This window comes from Phoxinus phoxinus (assembly GCF_949152265.1).
Source record: "Phoxinus phoxinus genome assembly, chromosome: 4".
NCBI lineage: Eukaryota > Metazoa > Chordata > Actinopteri > Cypriniformes > Leuciscidae > Phoxinus > Phoxinus phoxinus.
In genome coordinates, this window is record NC_136879.1 from 40,129,684 (window position 1) to 40,149,323 (window position 19,640).

Sequence of the window (19,640 nt, forward strand, 5' to 3'; positions counted from 1 at the left end):
GGAAAAAAAGACACCTACATCTTGGATGCCCTTGAGGTAAGCTAAAACATACCAAAATTTAATTTCAAAGTGAACTATCCCTTTAACCACCTCGTAACATTCGTATGAATTGCTGTGAGATCGGGTTGAATTTTCTTGTTTTCATAATCATTGGAAGCCAAACTCGAAATCGGATAAGAATAATCGGACAGCCCTATTTGGGTTTTCTACATGTTTAAGTAGGCTAGTTTTTATTCATGTTTGAAATTATATATTTCACATTTGCAGTTAGGCTCATATGCGAACACTTGGCGTAACAATCAAATATGTGTAGCATGTTTATCGGGCATTTTGGGAGACAGGTGAATAGGGAAAGAAATTATATATTAGGCTACTTCCATTATTACATTACTTTTTTCATTACGTGTCCCACCAAGAATGCATACTATGCAAATTAGATACAGTGTATAGATGCATTGCATAGAAAAGGATTACCCATTTATGGCCATGTTTACACACATATTGCATAAGTAAAATGGTATATCAAATAATTATGTTATATCTTTCACAACATAGTTGAGAATCACCTTTATACAAAGTTAGAAAAAATTCTGAAACCTAAAAATGTTTGGTAAAAAAAAAAAAAAAAAAGTTTCTGCATGTAGCCTACATGTCTTTGTATTTTCTTAATAACCGAGTCCTGGTCTATAGCAGACATAGCATAACATATGAATAAATGTATTATGTGCCAAATAATGTAATGACATAAATATTTTTCTGGTTCGTAGGATAACATGTATATATTATCCCGAGAACCAGGAAAAAAAATGAAAGAATTTAACCAGAAAACCTGTGCTGTTTTATCCTTAAAAAAAAAAAACTTAGGTTACACAAAGATGGACTTGCTTCTTTCAGATGTTTTATATAGTAAAAATATACAACCTTACTTTGTACAGCAAATATGTTCACATGATTTCTGCATAATTAAAGTAGTTGAGTGTATATATTTAGTCCCTTGTTTTTGATTTTTCCAGATCTGGTCCTGTGGGCGTCAGTATCACACAGTGATCACAGTTCACACCTGCAGTGAAGCCCCTCCCACAACAATTCACCAATAAATACTGGGAATATTCCCATCATCCTACAAGAGAAGGACAAACTCCAGGAGTAGCAGCTGAAATCTGTGTGACTGTTAAAGGTATGAGTGATCCAGAACCATCCCGAATTGAAGAAACAAATAGGTTGGTGTTCATTCGTGATTTTTCATTTTTGACTGTTGAAAAACATTAAAGGGTTAGTTCGCCCATTTAAGACATGAAGTTGTATGCAATCCTTACCAGCACTATAGTGCATACACACTGACCCACTCTGTGGTCACCTCCCTGGTTCTGGCCGCTGGAAGTTTTTCAAGAAAGTAGTCCTGGTTAGTTTCCGGGGCCTCAAAACTGTGCGTTTTTATGTGAAAAAATGATTCGCGTTTCAAAGCTTGATTCATTTACATCACAAAAAACACTCCAGACAAAATTCATACCTCAGTTTTAACCCGATGTGTTTTAACGTGCGCACTGTTGACGTCGACAGCAGCGCGGATTGATAGAAATGGAAAGAAAATAGTGCCGATTAAAACTGAGGTATGAATTTTGTCTGGAGTGTTTTTTGTGATGTAAATTAATCAAGCTTTGAGAAACAAATAATTTTTTCACGTAAAAACGCTTAGTTTTGAGGCCCCGGAAACTAACCAGGACTACTTTCTTGAAAGACTTCCAGCGGCCAGAACTCTGACCAGGGAGGTGACCACAGAGTGGGTCAGTGTGTATGCACTATAGTGCTGGTAAGGATTGCATACAACTTCATGTCTTAAATGGGCGAACTAACCCTTTAAGGTAGTTCACCAGATATAGTGGCTGTGAAAAAATGTAACACTATAGGGCTGCCCCTGACTAAAGAGTTAATTCAAACCCAATAGTCAGCTAACCGCTTGTTATGATATTAATGTAATTACCTATATGGGTCCCCACAAGCTTACACTTGTCTGTGGGGCAAGTATACGCTGAGTTTGTTCATTTTTGTGATGCGCTATGACCAAAAAATAGCAAAATATTTTCCGTTTGAGCTGAGCTGATAAATTATCCGTGGCCCCAATTAACGCAGTCTCGTTCCATTTTTTGCGCATAAACATTATATCAAGCATTTATCAAACTTTTGTTATAATATTATCAAGGAAATAATGATTATACCGCAATAATTATTAGTGTTTTATCGCCCAGCCCTAATTAATAGATTAATTCAGGGGTTCCCAACCTTTTTTTGTGCCAGGGACTAGCATATTCATAAACTAGATTCCAGTTGTCAATTTGAATGCCTCAATTTTAAGATGCATAGTTTTGAAACAATATATGACGCCTTTGTTGCAACTACGGAGGTGATTAACACTGCAATAGCCTGGACTTAAGTAAGTTGGACCCAACTTTTCAAATGTAATCAACATTTTCCTAAGTACTAGATGTGTTGGGCTATTTAACATTTTAATCATATTATGCTGAAAATACTTGAAAAAGATTCAAAGATCCGAGTCAGTAAAATGATCCACACTTCCCACTACTACTCAGTGTATGGGGCTTAGTGATATGTCACCCGTGTATTGTTGTGATTGGTCGTAGTGTTAGCCAATTGCATGCAGTGATATTTTCAAATGCATGCTTGGTGCCGCCCCTCGAGCTGGCCGATTTTCATTAATCGACACCAGACCATTAATCTTTCAGATTTAGGTCTGGATTTCTAGGCTAGTATTTCACCACAAACAACACACAATGGATTTGGCGCCAAGGGAATCGTCTGTTGCCGTAAATCCATACAAGGCATCGTATTTCCGATTAAAGCTTGACTTGCTTTTCTTTTTTCCGCTATTTTCGAGTTGGTCATCGCCATTTCTTTTACTGGAACATTTCGCAATGAAATGGGCCATGGACGTTTGCTGGGCCCGATCATCACTCCACATACTTCTCTGCCACTTCACGTGCACCGCGCTCTGCAGTCCGGTCAGACACCATATGTACAGAGACGAACACTTGGATATGCACCAAAGATACTGCACATTTATCCAGGTTAACGTTTGATCAAGCGGCCATGTAAAGTGTAAAACACATTTCAAATCATGAGCCATAGTTAGGTTGATGAATGATCAACGTTTGGATTTCCTGCCCTTTGGAATTGACCCTTCGCAGAGAGCTTGATTGACAGGTGATCTGACCAATCATACTTCATCATCCGCCATTTTGTCGGACAAAGCAGTCAGGAGAGTTAGTAGATTAACATGGGAGGATTTTTAACTTGAGAAGCGGAGTGTACTGACGCCTTTCCGCGGTTAAAACAACATTCCTTCTGATGTTCTTTTATGTTTATTTGATGCTATAAATGAACTAGAAGGAAGAGATGATCGGTTCACAAGAAAGCTTTAACTGAGGCGACACAGCGATCTGTCACACACATTAAAGAGCCACAAAACGGTATTTGTTTAAATTTCTTTTAACAAATGACCAAATTTGAAAGGTGAGACTTTAATATGTTTAATATCAAAAGTAACCGAAAAGTAACCTGGTCTATTACCACAGACCAGCCGTGTTACGATCTGTCCGTCATGGACTGCGTGACCTCGCCACTTCCAGTGGAGTTTTTTCTTTTTGAGACCGACTAATTAAAATTTGGTCGACTAATACTCTTCTCCTCAATCAACGTTTGGTCAACTATTGGGGGCAGCTCTAAATTATAATAAAAGAGAATATGCAACTCCATTATCATTAAACTTATTTCAGAGGAGATCACTTTGGCAAGTTTACTTGAGTTTATTGAACACAATTTATCTTTGGCGGTGTGGTTCCTTATAGGGGGTTCTTGCTCCATAATTAATGACATACAGAGCTTTAGCATTAACCCCCGTATGGAACCATCAGCTTGAGTGATATACAGATGATTAAAACAGTTTAGTAATGTCTTTAAGCAAAACGGTTTTAACATGTAGACGTAGCAGTAGTTCCATCATCCGGCGATAATGTCCATGGCAGCTAGGACTAGAAGCCTTGGTAATCTGAAACAGAGATGACAGCCAGAAGGTGCACGGAAAAATGCTTGAAACTTATAGTGGTGAGGGCGGGAGGGTTGCAAGCAGTTTGAGCATGCTTACCGAGCAGTAATGCCACATATATATATATATATTAGGGCTGTCCGTTAAACGCGTTATTAACGGCGTTAACGCAAACCCATTTTAACGGCGTCAATTTTTTTTTATCGCGATATTAACGCCTAGCAAACTTTGTAGTTTTTTTCACATGCTTTTGCAACAGCTAGTAACGTTATTAAAACTACAACACCACACCGGATCTAGCTAGACCAGAAACAAAACAACAGGCGCGCCGCACACAGTTTGGGCTTGTGAACCGGCCAAAGAGTGGACGAGAAGCGCAGCGCCGAGTCTAGGACAACTCGTATCGCACATCGGATGCGCACTTTCTCAGTTCATGGCCAGCAATAAAAACACTGAATGGCGCCGCCGGTGTGTGTACACTCATAGAGAATGTGTATAATAATGCGCTTTTCGTCCGGTGTGCGACCCCCTTTAACGTTACGTTTTGAGTGGATGAATGATGAGCGCTAGACGCCGAAATGGATGCCAATAAGATTCTGAATGGAAAGTTTACTTTTTAAAAGTTGCCAAATGGTTCAATTGACAAGACCAAAGTGATCTGTGTGTTGTGTCGTTGTGAACTGAGCTATAATCGCAGCACGTCCAGTCTAAATACCACTTGATGGCAAGCACACACACAGCTGATGCGTTTCTACGCCCACTCGTCAATATCAGTAACGTCACCTCGTCAGTATTTCTTTCATCCTTTTATTGATGGACCGTGTTACATTGTGTGAGAGATTATTTGCTCCAAGTGAGAATGATAGTGTGAAATTGAACACAGTATGTTGTTTTCAATAAAAAACATTTGCACAAAGCAGGCCGATCCACTTTTCCATGTTGATAAAAGCATTAAAATAAGAAAAAATAATGGAACAAAAAGAAATCAAGAAACATTTAGAATAGATAAAAAATGTGCGATTAATCGCGAGTTAACTATGACATTAAGGGGATTAATCGCGATTACATTTTTTAATCGTTTGACAGCCCTAATATATATATATATATATATATTCAAATTTATATATATATGGTAGTGGTTGGAGCAATTTGACAGCTGATCTCACCCTATGCCTACGTGGCCTGTCTGAACTGACGCTGTGCTCGATAATAATCTGACATCTATTTGATTGTACCAACAAGGGAATGATAAAACTAACCAGGGATCCACCGTTGCCACTTTTTCCAGAACGAGTCCCGATACTGACAGTCCAATTTTTGGTACTTGATATTTAGAGCTGCTCCAGAACGGCTCAGTGCCGAGGATTGGGTCAGTGGTTCAAATGTTTAGACACCAGTGAAATATCAATTATTTATTCCAATTTTGATACTACAACAAAAACTACCAGCCTAATTAGTGTGAATTTAAAACATTATTAAAGTCAAGCAAGCAGTCAGTAATAAAATAAGAACAAATACCGGTTGTCAAATTACACATATATAGCACAAATAAATACAATAGAACAAAGAAAGGCTACAAATGAAATAAACAGTGTTTTTTATGGTAGATCTATAACAAAGAAACTTGTACCTAACCTTTGAAAGATCAAAGATCTGGTATTTGATACTCCCAGAAAGAAACCTGATCTCTTGGTTTGTGATATTAAATCAGTTTGCACATTTATCCTCCTTGAACTGATTCTAACTCCTTAATATGTTTATTTCAGAGCAGATGGAGGTGAAAGAGCAAAGACAAGAACTGAATGAAGTTAAGAAGGAACATTCGGACTTCAAAAATCAGAAGAGTTTTTCATTGATGAAAAAATGTAAACGGCACCAGAAAACACATAATGAAGAGAGAGATCATGTGTGTTGTGACTGTGGGAAGAGCTTTACTAGAGCTGAGAGTCTGAAACAGCACCAAAAATTTCATACTGGAGAAAAACCTTTCAAGTGTTCATATTGTGACAGGAGATTCACTCAGTCTGGAAACCTGAAAGAACACGAGCGAGTTCACACTGGAGAGACGCCGTATCACTGTACTCAGTGTGAGAAGAGTTTCAAAAGTAGTACCAATCTCAAGCGTCATCATCTGCGCGTTCACACGGTGGAAAAACCGTATAACTGTGATCAGTGTGGTAAAGGTTTTATTTCATCACCACAACTAAAAAAACACCAGATGATTCACACAAACGAGAAGCCTTATGCATGTTCATTTTGTGGAGCGTTTTTTGCGCGACAGGATCAATGTAAACAGCACCAGAAAAAACACACCGGTGTGAGAGATCATGTGTGTTGTGACTGTGGGAAGAGCTTTATTATATCTGCTCATCTGAAACAGCACCAAAGAACTCACACTGGAGAAAAACCTTACAAGTGCTCATATTGTGACAAGAGTTTTACTCTGTCTGGATCCCTGAAAGAACATCTGCGAGTTCATACTGGAGAGAAGCTGTACTGTACTCAATGTGAGAAGAGTTTTATACACTCAAGAAGCATTCTCAGGCACATGAGGAACGTTCATAAGTGGTCGCAATGAGAAACATTTCATTTGTGTGTCAAATACACGTACCGTATTTTCAGGACTATAAGTCGCTCCGGAGTATAAGTCGCATCTATGAAACGCTTGCACATGCATACAAAGTTTTAAATAATTATTTGTATCTTTCCTAAATCTGCTTGAATAAGAAAAGAGGTTTTTGAAGCTACAGAAAATAATTCTTACAGTGTCGATAACTTTTAAACAAAGAGTTTAATATACAGGTCTGTGGCTCTTCATTTCTTTTGATTAATTAACCACTTGTAAACTTATGTTCACTGTTCTTTAAAAAAAAAAAAAGGATTTGTATTAAATCAATCATTCGAATTATGAGTTTGTGAATCGAAACCGAATCAAACTGGAACATCTGGATACCCAGCCCTACTATACAGTCTGAATTCACAGTATTTATAAAAGAGCAGGCAAAAGTTCCCGGATGACCCACTTCTGGTGAGATTCTGAACTGTCCCATGAGGGACACTAGTAGGTCACATGATAATAACAACATGGCCAACGTAGTACGTAGAACATACTTTTTTAGTGTCATCAACAATGAAGAATCAAGAATGGACACCAACCTGTTTGTTCCTCAGTCCCTTCATGTTTTATTCTGGATGGTTCTGGATCACTCATGTCTTTAAAAGACGACTGTAACATCATCTTACAACATTTTCTATGATAGAGAATGCTTTTTTTTAATTTTGAAGCTCTTCCCACAGTCACTACACACATGATCTCTCACTAGTTTGAAGTTTTTTAACACAAACGACCGAATTGCTAATCAAATGGAGATGTTTCTTTCTATTTGGTACATTTGTGCTGCGAGATTTTGCAAAAAAATGGTGGGGACAATATCGACCCTGGGAAAAGTGGTATAGGGACATGTCCCACCCGTAACTTACGCCTATATGGCCAAGACATAGATAAACGTAGAAAAGCTCCACACTTGGACTTCTGGCTCATAGCATATGTCCATTGGTAATCAGTGTGACGGCAGGTGGGGTCCGAGTTTAGGCAAAAAGTGACCCACCAGGTCACAGATCAGCACTTCTATACGTCTGGTCTCCTTAATATGGCCATTTCACCAGCCCAGAATGCCAGTTGTTCACCAGCCGTCTCTTCCTAAGACACACACACACACACACACACACACACACACACACACACACACACACACACACAGCTTCCTCAAGGTGGAAGTATTCAGAGCTCTTGCTAGAATATTTTTTTCTTTCTTCTATAGTGAAGACAAAGAGTAAATGCTTCGGTTTCTTCAGTTAAACAGTAAATATGTTTTAGCTGAAACTGTGGTCCTTGATTCATATAATGCAGGTGTGTTTGTTGTGACTTTAGTGCTTGTTGTGTAATGTTCGTAGTTGATCTGTTTATAGTGTTGACTGTCTGTCACCATTGTAAGGGTTTGAGTTTTGAAATGTCTTAAAATGTGTCTCAATGCCCAGTAGAAAATTATAATGTAAAAAAAGAGCACCGTTTAAAAACAATCTCTGTTCACCTTATCAGTGTTAATGTTTTAACAGTCAACTGAAAGTCATTAACATATAACTTTACGTGATATTTTCCAATCACTTTCTGTAAGAACATACACGTGTTTGCGGAGATTTAATATTTACTAAACATTTGCTAAAAAACAAAACAAGTCAAAACAATATTTACACACTTATGCAGGGCGCCTTTAAGATAGGTTTAGATCGCTAAATATTACGTAATGCGTGGTACTGACGTAGAGACTGTAATGTAAACATCCAGTATGCAGTAATATACACTACCGATCCGTACCGCAGTGGAAAAGCGCCATAGGAAGGTTTCCATGTAAGTGTAAATCCAGAAGAACACATTGAGGATGCGCAGAAGAGAGACGCGAGCGCTGAAAGTTTGAAGACCAGCATTTGTTTCGACGAGGCTGTAACGATCGTGTAATAGTTTGAATGAATGAAGGAGTATTTTCGGTGAATGCTGGATATTTTGTAAGTTGTTGCCACTTGCCACACGTGAGAGATGACATGAACCAACTCGAGAGATGAGGTATTTAATTGTTTTTCTGAGACCCAGACTTTAGACTTTTCTTCTCTGTAGCGGACATTAGCGAATTTCTCTGACACCGCACATGTCACAGTTTAAGGTCTTCTTGATATCCTGTAAAGAACACATTTCGCTAAAATTGCTTTTTGAGTTTTGTGTGTGAATTGTAGTGGCTTCTTTCGCCTCTGTGAAAAATCACTCTCAAAGTCTTGGGGCTTTTAATGCCCGAATAGAGAGTTTATTACAAAGAAATAAAGGCGAGTTGGTCTGCAGGAACAACTGGCGGACCAACTCTCGCACGGCTACACACACACACTCTCACTCACACACACACACACACACACACTCTCTCTCTCTCTTTATACAGTTTTCCTTTATCGCTCCACCAAGGTGGGGGTCAATACCTTATACATTTTCAAACTTTTGAACCACTTTTATTTATTAATTATTACATTTTTTGGTTGTGAATTCAGTCTTTAGTTTTTAGAGACTGGAATGAGAGGCCCCGATCTATCTATCATCCTATTCTTAAATGGCAGAACGAGGCTCATCTTAGCGAGAGGCACATGCAAACACATTTAAATCCTCTTACAGGCTTACACTGACATGATTATAATAGTAGAAAAACTTGTTCCCACAAATTGGCTATGTTATACTTAAATCATTTATATTCTGATTAATAAAAATCTTCCACAGTATTTGACCGTTTAGTCCCACACCTGAAGCTCAAAGTACTTTCTGCATAATGTACTTTTTATAACACTGTTTAATATCAAGCACATCCTGCAGTTTAGCAACAGTAGACTACATTTTACAACACACTTGTTTGGATGGTTAAGCTTTTGGGCTTTTGGGGAAGGAAAGGAAGGTGTTCTGGACGTAATATGCGGCAGCGGCACAATAATCGTCTTACCTCGATTATCCAACGCTATCTCACAACCCATTCGTACAAGTGATTAAAAGGTGGCAAATTCGTACAAATTCGCATGACCTCACTCGTACGAATTTGTTCGATTTGTCTAACACACGTGATGGGTAGGTTTAGGGGCGGGCTCAGGGGTAGGTTATTCGTACGAATTTAAGTGGGCAACTCGTAAAATATGTACGATTTAGCAAAAATCGTACGAATTAAAGGGATAGTTCACTTTGAAATTAAATGTTGGTATGTACCTGAAGTGCATCCAAGATGTAGGTGTCTTTTTTTCCGCAGTAGTTTCAATTTTGATATTTTTAGGTCAAATCGTTCTTGTCTGACAGTCATATCATGCAGGTCTATGGTCACTGTCTCAAAGAGCAACAGAGTCCAAATTAAAACAATTCCCCATCGTACAGACGAACAGTATTTATATCGTTTTTACCTCTTGTAACACAGCCATGTCCAAGTGATCTGAGGGCGCGGGCGCTTCCTGGTGTGTGACGTGTGTGCAGACTGGTGCATTGATATATATACACTAGATTTTGCATTAAAGACATTCGTTCCAATGAACTGCCGTAGCCAAGGCGACATCTAGTGTATACATCTATGCACAAGTCTGCGCACACGTCACACACCAGGATGCGCTCTCGCCCTCAGATCACTTGGACGTGGCTGTGTTACAAGAGGTAAAAACGATATAAATACTGTTCGTTTTCTCACACAAACCGCTCGTTTCGTGTCTTAGGCCATCAATGTGTACTTACGACGGGGAATTGTTTAATTTGTACGATGGGGAATTGTTTTAATTTGGACTCTGTTGCTCTTTGAGACAGTGACCATAGACCTGCATGATATGACTGTCAGACAAGAATGATTTGACCTAAAAATATCAAAATTTAAACTACTGCGGAAAAAAAGACACCTACATCTTGGATACCCTTGAGGTAAGCTAAAACATACCAAAATTTAATTTCAAAGTGAACTATCCCTTTAACCACCTCGTAAAATTCGTATGAATTGCTGTGAGATCGGGTTGAATTTTCTTGTTTTCATAATCATTGGAAGCCAAACTCGAAATCGGATAAGAATAATCGGACAGCCCTATTTGGGTTTTCTACATGTTTAAGTAGGCTAGTTTTTATTCATGTTTGAAATTATATATTTCACATTTGCAGTTAGGCTCATATGCGAACACTTGGCGTAACAATCAAATATGTGTAGCATGTTTATCGGGCATTTTGGGAGACAGGTGAATAGGGAAAGAAATTATATATTAGGCTACTTCCATTATTACATTACTTTTTTCATTACGTGTCCCACCAAGAATGCATACTATGCAAATTAGATACAGTGTATAGATGCATTGCATAGAAAAGGATTACCCATTTATGGCCATGTTTACACACATATTGCATAAGTAAAATGGTATATCAAATAATTATGTTATATCTTTCACAACATAGTTGAGAATCACCTTTATACAAAGTTAGAAAAAATTCTGAAACCTAAAAATGTTTGGTAAAAAAAAAAAAGAAAAAAGTTTCTGCATGTAGCCTACATGTCTTTGTATTTTCTTAATAACCGAGTCCTGGTCTATAGCAGACATAGCATAACATATGAATAAATTTATTATGTGCCAAATAATGTAATGACATAAATATTTTTCTGGTTCGTAGAATAACATGTATATATTATCCCGAGAACCAGAAAAAAAAAAATGAAAGAATTTAACCAGAAAACCTGTGCTGTTTTATCCTTAAAAAAAAAAAACTTATGTTACACAAAGATGGACTTGCTTCTTTCAGATGTTTTATATAGTAATAATATACAACCTTACTTTGTACAGCAAATATGTCCACATGATTTCTGCATAATTAAAGTAGTTGAGTGTATATATTTAGTCCCTTGTTTTTTATTTTTCCAGATCTGGTCCTGTGGGCGTCAGTATCACACAGTGATCACAGTTCACACCTGCAGTGAAGCTCCTCCCACAACAATTCACCAATAAATACTGGGAATGTTCCCATCATCCTACAAGAGAAGGACAAACTCCCGGAGTAGCAGCTAAAATCTGTGTGACTCTTAAAGGTATGAGTGATCAAGAACCATCCCGAATTGAAGATACTGAGGAACAAATAGGTTGGTGTTCATTCATGATTTTTCATTTTTGACTGTTGAAAAACATTAAAGGGTTAGTTCGCCCATTTAAGGCATGAAGTTGTATGCAATCCTTACCAGCACTATAGTGCATATGTAGCATGTTGGGAAGAAAGAAATATTAATTGTAATTTTGTATTAAATACTTATATGAGCGAGTCATGCAATGTTATTGTGGTTAGGAACTATCAATAAAGGTGTTTCGTTAAGTGGGACGTTTATCAGTGTTGCGCGCTATGCCTTTAGAGAGTGCGTGAGTTACGTCAGCCTCAGATCGCAAATGGACGCTGGCGAGGCAAGACGCATTTGTTTTCCTTTCACTCTTCCCACTTAATATTGGTATGTATCTTACCACAGAGTGGGTCAGTGTGTATGCACTATAGTGCTGGTAAGGATTGCATACAACTTCATGTCTTAAATGGGCGAACTAACCCTTTAAGGTAGTTCACCAGATATAGTGGCTGTGAAAAAATGTAACACTATAGGGCTGCCCCTGACTAAAGAGTTAATTCAAACCCAATAGTCAGCTAACCGCTTGTTATGATATTAATGTAATTACCTATATGGGTCCCCACAAGCTTACACTTGTCTGTGGGGCAAGTATACGCTGAGTTTGTTCATTTTTGTGATGCGCTATGACCAAAAAATAGCAAAATATTTTCCGTTTGAGCTGAGCTGATAAATTATCCGTGGCCCCAATTAACGCAGTCTCATTCCATTTTTTGCGCATAAACATTATATCAAGCATTTATCAAACTTTTGTTATAATATTATCAAGGAAATAATGATTATACCGCAATAATTATTAGTGTTTTATCGCCCAGCCCTAATTAATAGATTAGTTCAGGGGTTCCCAACCTTTTTTTGTGCCAGGGACTAGCATATTCATAAACTAAATTCCAGTTGTCAATTTGAATGCCTCAATTTTAAGATGCATAGTTTTGAAACAATATATGACGCCTTTGTTGCAACTACGTAGGTGATTAACAGACTGCAATAGCCTGGACTTAAGTAAGTTGGACCCAACTTTTCAAATGTAATCAACATTTTCCTAAGTACTAGATGTGTTGGGCTATTTAACATTTTAATCATATTATGCTGAAAATACTTGAAAAAGATTCAAAGATCCGAGTCAGTAAAATGATCCACACTTCCCACTACTACTCAGTGTATGGGGCTTAGTGATACGTCACCCCGTGTATTGTTGTGATTGGTCGTAGTGTTAGCCAATTGCATGCAGTGATATTTTCAAATGCATGCTTGGTGCCGCCCCTCGAGCTGGCCGATTTTCATTAATCGACACCAGACCATTAATCTTTCAGATTTAGGTCTGGATTTCTAGGCTAGTATTTCACCACAAACAACACACAATGGATTTGGCACCACGGGAATCGTCTGTTGCCGTAAATCCATACAAGGCATCGTATTTCCGATTAAAGCTTGACTTGCTTTTCTTTTTTCCGCTATTTTCGAGTTGGTCATCGCCATTTCTTTTACTGGAACATTTCGCAATGAAATGGGCCATGGACGTTTGCTGGGCCCGATCATCACTCCACATACTTCTCTGCCACTTCACGTGCACCGCGCTCTGCAGTCCGGTCAGACACCATATGTACAGAGACGAACACTTGGATATGCACCAAAGATACTGCACATTTATCCAGGTTAACGTTTGATCAAGCGGCCATGTAAAGTGTAAAACGCATTTCAAATCATGAGCCATAGTTAGGTTGATGAATGATCAACGTTTGGATTTCCTGCCCTTTGGAATTGACCCTTCGCAGAGAGCTTGATTGACAGGTGATCTGACCAATCATACTTCGCCATCCGCCATTTTGTCGGACAAAGCGGTCAGGAGAGTTAGTAGATTAACATGGGAGGATTTTTAACTTGAGAAGCGAAGTGTACTGACGCCTTTCCGCGGTTAAAACAACATTCCTTCTGATGTTCATTCATGTTTATTTGATGCTATAAATGAACTAGAAGGAAGAGATGATCGGTTCACGAGCGGCTTTAACTGAGGCGACACAGCGATCTGTCACACACATTAAAGAGCCACAAAACGGTATTTGTTTAAATTTCTTTTAACAAATGACCAAATTTGAAAGGTGAGACTTTGTTTAATATGTTTAATATCAAAAGTAACCGAAAAGTAACCTGGTCTATTACCACAGACCAGCCGTGTTACGATCTGTCCGTCATGGACTGCGTGACCTCGCCACTTCCAGTGGAGTTTTTTCTTTTTCTTTTTGAGACCGACTAATTCAAATTTGGTCGACTAATACTCTTCTCCTCAATCAACGTTTGGTCAACTATTGGGGGCAGCTCTAAATTTTAATAAAAGAGAATATGCAACTCCATTATCATTAAACTTATTTCAGAGGAGATCACTTTGGCAAGTTTACTTGAGTTTATTGAACACAATTTATCTTTGGCGGTGTGGTTCCTTATAGGGGGTTCTTGCTCCATAATTAATGACATACAGAGCTTTAGCATTAACCCCCCTATGGAACCATCAGCTTGAGTGATATACAGATGATTAAAACAGTTTAGTAATGTCTTTAAGCAAAACGGTTTTAACATGTAGACGTGGTAGTAATTCCATCATCCGGCGATGATGTCCATGGCAGCTAGGACTAGAAGCCTTGGTAATCTGAAACAGAGATGACAGCCAGAAGGTGCACGGAAAAATGCTTGAAACTTATAGTGGTGAGGGCGGGAGGGTTGCAAGCAGTTTGAGCATGCTTACCGAGCAGTAATGCCACATATATATATATATATTAGGGCTGTCCGTTAAACGCGTTAACGGCGTTAACGCAAACCCATTTTAACGGCGTCAATTTTTTTTATCGCGATATTAACGCCTAGCAAACTTTGTCGTTTTTTCCACATGCTTTTGCAACAACTAGTAACGTTATTAAAACTACAACACCACACCGGATCTAGCTAGACCAGAAACAAAACAACAGGCGCGCCGCACACAGTTTGGGCTTGTGAACCGGCCAAAGAGTGGACGAGAAGCGCAGCGCCGAGCCGCGTCTAGGACAACTCGTATCGCACATCGGACGCGCACTTTCTCAGTTCATGGCCAGCAATAAAAACACTGAATGGCGCCGCCGGTGTGTGTACACTCATAGAGAATGTGTATAATAATGCGCTTTTCGTCCGGTGTGCGACCCCCTTTAACGTTACGTTTTGAGTTGATGAATGATGAGCGCTAGACGCCGAAATGGATGCCAATAAGATTCTGAATGGAAAGTTTACTTTTAAAAAGTTGCCAAATGGTTCAATTGACAAGACCAAAGTGATCTGTGTGTTGTGTCGTTGTGAACTGAGCTATAATCGCAGCACGTCCAGTCTAAATACCACTTGATGGCAAGCACACACACAGCTGATGCGTTTCTCCGCCCACTCGTCAATATCAGTAACGTCACCTCGTCAGTATTTCTTTCACCCTTTTATTGATGGACCGTGTTACATTGTGTGAGAGATTATTTGCTCCAAGTGAGAATGATAGTGTGAAATGGAACACAGTATGTTGTTTTCAATAAAAAACATTTGCACAAAGCAAGCCGATACACTTTTCCATGTTGATAAGAGCATTAAAATAAGAAAAAATAATGGAACAAAAAGAAATCAAGAAACATTTAGAATAGATAAAAAATGTGTGATTAATCGCGAGTTAACTATGACATTAAGGGGATTAATCGCGATTACATTTTTTAATCGTTTGACAGCCCTAATATATATATATATATATCCAAATTTATATACAGTATATAAAGGTAGTGGTTGGAGCAATTTGACAGCTGATCTCACCCTATGCCTACGTGGCCTGTCTGAACTGACGCTGTGCTCGATAATAATCTGACATCTATTTTATTGTACCAACAAGGGAATGATAAAACTAACTAGGGATGCACCGTTGCCACTTTTTCCAGAACGAGTCCCGATACCGACAGTCCAATTTTTAGTACTTGATATTTAGAGCTGCGATTCAGTGCCGAGGATTGGGTCAGTGGTTCAAATGTTTAGACACCAGTGAAATATCAATTATTTATTCCAATTTTGATACTACAACAAAAACTACCAGCCTAATTAATGTGAATTGAAAACATTATTAAAGACAAGTAAGCAGTCAGTAATAAAATAAGAACTAATAGTCAAATTACACATATATAGCACAAATAAATACAATAGAACAAAGAAAGGCTACAAATGAAATAAACCGTGTTTTTATGGTAGATCTATAACAAAGAAACGTGTACCTAACCTTTGAAAGATCTGGTTTTTGATACTCCCAGAAAGAAACCTGATCTCTTGGTTTGTGATATTAAATCAGTTTGCACATTTATCCTCCTTGAACTGATTCTAACTCCTTAATATGTTTATTTCAGAGCAGATGGAGGTGAAAGAGCAAAGACAAGAGCTGAATGAAGTTGAGAAGGAACATTCGGACTTCAAAAATCAGAAGAGTTTTTCATTGATGAAAAAATGTAAACGGCAAAAGAAAACACATAATGAAGTGAGAGATCATGTGTGTTGTGACTGTGGGAAGAGCTATACTACATCTGGTGAACTGAAACAGCACCAAAAAATTCATACAGGAGAAAAACCTTTCAAGTGCTCATATTGTGACTGGAGATTCACTCAGTCTGGAAATCTGAAAGAACACGAGCGAGTTCACACTGGAGAGACGCCGTATCACTGTACTCAGTGTGAGAAGAGTTTCAAAAGTAGTACCAATCTCAAGCGTCATCATCTGCGCGTTCACACGGTGGAAAAGCCGTATAACTGTGATCAGTGTGGTAAAGGTTTTATTTCATCATCAGATCTAAAAACACACCAGATGATTCACACAAACGAGAAGCCTTATGCATGTTCATTTTGTGGAGCGTTTTTTGCGCGACAGGATCATTGTAAACTGCACCAGAAAACACACACCGGTGTGAGAGATCATGTGTGTTGTGACTGTGGGAAGAGCTTTATTACATTTGCTGAACTGAAGCACCACCAAAGAACTCACACTGGAGAAAAACCTTACAAGTGCACATATTGTGACAAGAGTTTCACTCAGTCTAGATCCCTAAAAGAACATCTGCGCGTTCATACTGGAGAAAAGCTGTATTGTTCTCGGTGTGAGAAGAGTTTTATATACTCAAGAAGCATTCTCAGGCACATGAGGAATGTTCATAAGTGTTCGCAATGAGAAACATTTAATTTTTGTTTCAAATACACTTACCGTATTTTCCGGACTATAATGGCGCTTTTCCACTGCACAGTACCAGCTCGCCTTGGCTCGCCTCGCCTCGCCTCTGTTTGGTTTTCCACTGTGTAAAAGTTGTACCGGTACCTGCTTCCAGGTACTTTTTTTTGTATACTAAAACGTGACGTGACACACGGCAGACTGCTGATTGGTCAGCGAGAATCGTCACTATTCACTGCGCCATCATTGCACGCGCCAGACGGAGTATCCTGAATAACCCCGGCATTTTTAAATAGTTTGGCCAGTGATTGCGTGATATACCCATTACTAATATTATGTAAAACAGCATACACTCGATTTCCTCCATTGTCCTGTGTGTGTGGGTAGCGGGTGTGTGTCGCGTTGCTATGACGACAAGGTACTATCTTGGAAGTACTATATGCAATGGAAAACGGAGCGAAAAGCGAGCCGAGCCGAGATGAGGCGAGCTGAGTCGAGTTGAGCTGGTACTGGTAATGGAAAAGTGCCATTAGTGGCTCCGGAGTATAAGTCGCATCAGTCAAAAAATGCGTCAGGAAGAGGGAAAAAAACACATAAGTCGCACTGGACTATAAGTCGCATTTATTTAGAAATTTATTTCACAAAATACAAGACCAAGAACAGACATTTAATCTGGAAAGGCACATTATGTTCCCAAAAGAAGAATATCCACTAGGTTAAATTTGTGAATTTGCTGAAATGTTTAGAAAGACGTGTTTGTAGTCTGATTAAGGAACTAAAAGAGGGGTAATTGAAGCTTCAGAAAATTATTCTACAGTTTCTCAATAACAACCTGTGGTGAATTACTTAGATCAATCATACACCTGTGTTGTGTTTTAGTTTCTTTGTTTGTTTTTTAAATTATTCATTTATGTAGTAGTCATTGATTTATCATGTAACTATTATTATTATTTAATTGACATTATATAACCATTTTATTATTATTATTCATGTAATTATGTAATTTATTATTTTACTTCGTTCTTTGCTCTTGCAATGCTTGCTATAGGAGGATCTTTGTTGACATCTTTGTACGCATGCGCGAGTGGTTGTGTGGCAACAAAACAAGCAGTATGGCGGGCTGTAAAGACGCGACGAGCACTTTCAAGAGAGTTAGCGGGCGAAATCCACAATATATAAGCACTTTAACATCTGAAGACCGGAGGAGGTTTGGAGAGAAGCTCAAAATTTGTATTGGTGACAAAATCAAAGTTATTCAAAGCCCATATGAGATCTGGGATGACAAAAAACGTTGGTCCGACTCGCCCGTGTCTTGGCCACCAATCTGCTGGGGAGACATTTATTCTTATTGAATAGAAACCCCTGGACCCTTCACTCATGAAAGATTAAAGGCTTTCAAAAGTCTGGAGGCCTATGATTATTTTGTTTCTCGAAAAGTTGGGCCGATCTTTTCTGCCAAACAGAAAGCAGTGATCGTGCAAAAAGACTCCTGAATCAGAACACAAAAACATATGACTCGGTTGATTTGACTCAGTTTTATTAAATTTTTTTATTCAATCTTCTATAAATTAGGGCTGTCACTTTTGTGAAAAAATACTGTTCGATTTTTGAGACATAAGTGTTCATTGAATCGATTGTAAAATCGATTTTCCATGTCTAAAGACGTTTCCATTTTCCAACCAAATATAGGTAAATCCACGGACAACTAACAGGCATTAGGACGAGCGTAAAGAGGGCCCTTGAGATTCGCAAAAGCCAGTAATATTTCTGATGATTTATTGGCGTGAAGTTTCGTGCACAATGACAAACAGGAGTGCAACATTCAGGGATTGAAATTAACACCCGCCAATCCGCCAAATGCTGGTAAAAATGAACTTTGGTGGGTAACACTGTCAAATCACGAGCCAATTTAGCGTGTTTCTAGGCAAGGCAAGGCAAGTTTATTTATATAGCACATTTCATACACAATGGTAATTCAAAGTGCTTTACATAGAAGAAATTAAAATAATCAAAAGAAATAAGAATAATTAAAACAGTTTAGAGTAAAAAAAATAAAATAAAATAAAATACAGTGCAAACAGTCGGACGAACAGTGGCACAGTGCTCATTCAGTAAATGCAATGTTAAACAGAAGTGTTTTGAGTCTGGATTTGAATGTGGCTACTGTAGGGAGCACACCTGATCTCTTCTGGAAGCTGGTTCAGCTGCGGCTGGCATAATAGCTAAAAGCGGACTCTCCTTGCTTTGAGTGAACCCTTGGTATTTCTAGTTGATGTGATCCTAATGATCTCAGTGATCTGTTGGGTTTATATTCAGTGAGCATATCTGCAATGTATTGAGGTCCTAGGCGATTAAATGATTTATATACCAGTAATAATACTTTAAAATCAATCCTAAATGTGACTGGGAGCCAGTGTAAAGACCTGAGGACTGGTGTGATATGTTCATATTTTCTGGTTCTGCTCAGGATCCTGGCAGCAGCGTTCTGTACGAGCTGCAACTGTCTTATGGTCTTTTTGGGAAGGCCAGTGAGGAGTCCATTACAATAATCCACCCTGCTGGTGATGAAAGCATGCACAATTTACATTTACATTTACATTTAGTCATTTAGCAGACGCCTTTATCCAAAGCGACTTACAACTGAGGACTACAACAAGCGAGTCATTGTGAAGAAGCAAAAATA

The 19,640-nt window shown here is 38.6% G+C and overlaps 1 protein-coding gene across 1 annotated transcript in view; it reads right to left on the reverse strand.

Annotated features, from left to right (window-relative positions):
* Window positions 1–19,640, reverse strand: part of LOC306997106 (uncharacterized protein) — a 417,445-nt gene that overhangs the window by 34,497 nt on the left and 363,308 nt on the right. The window lies entirely within an intron of this gene.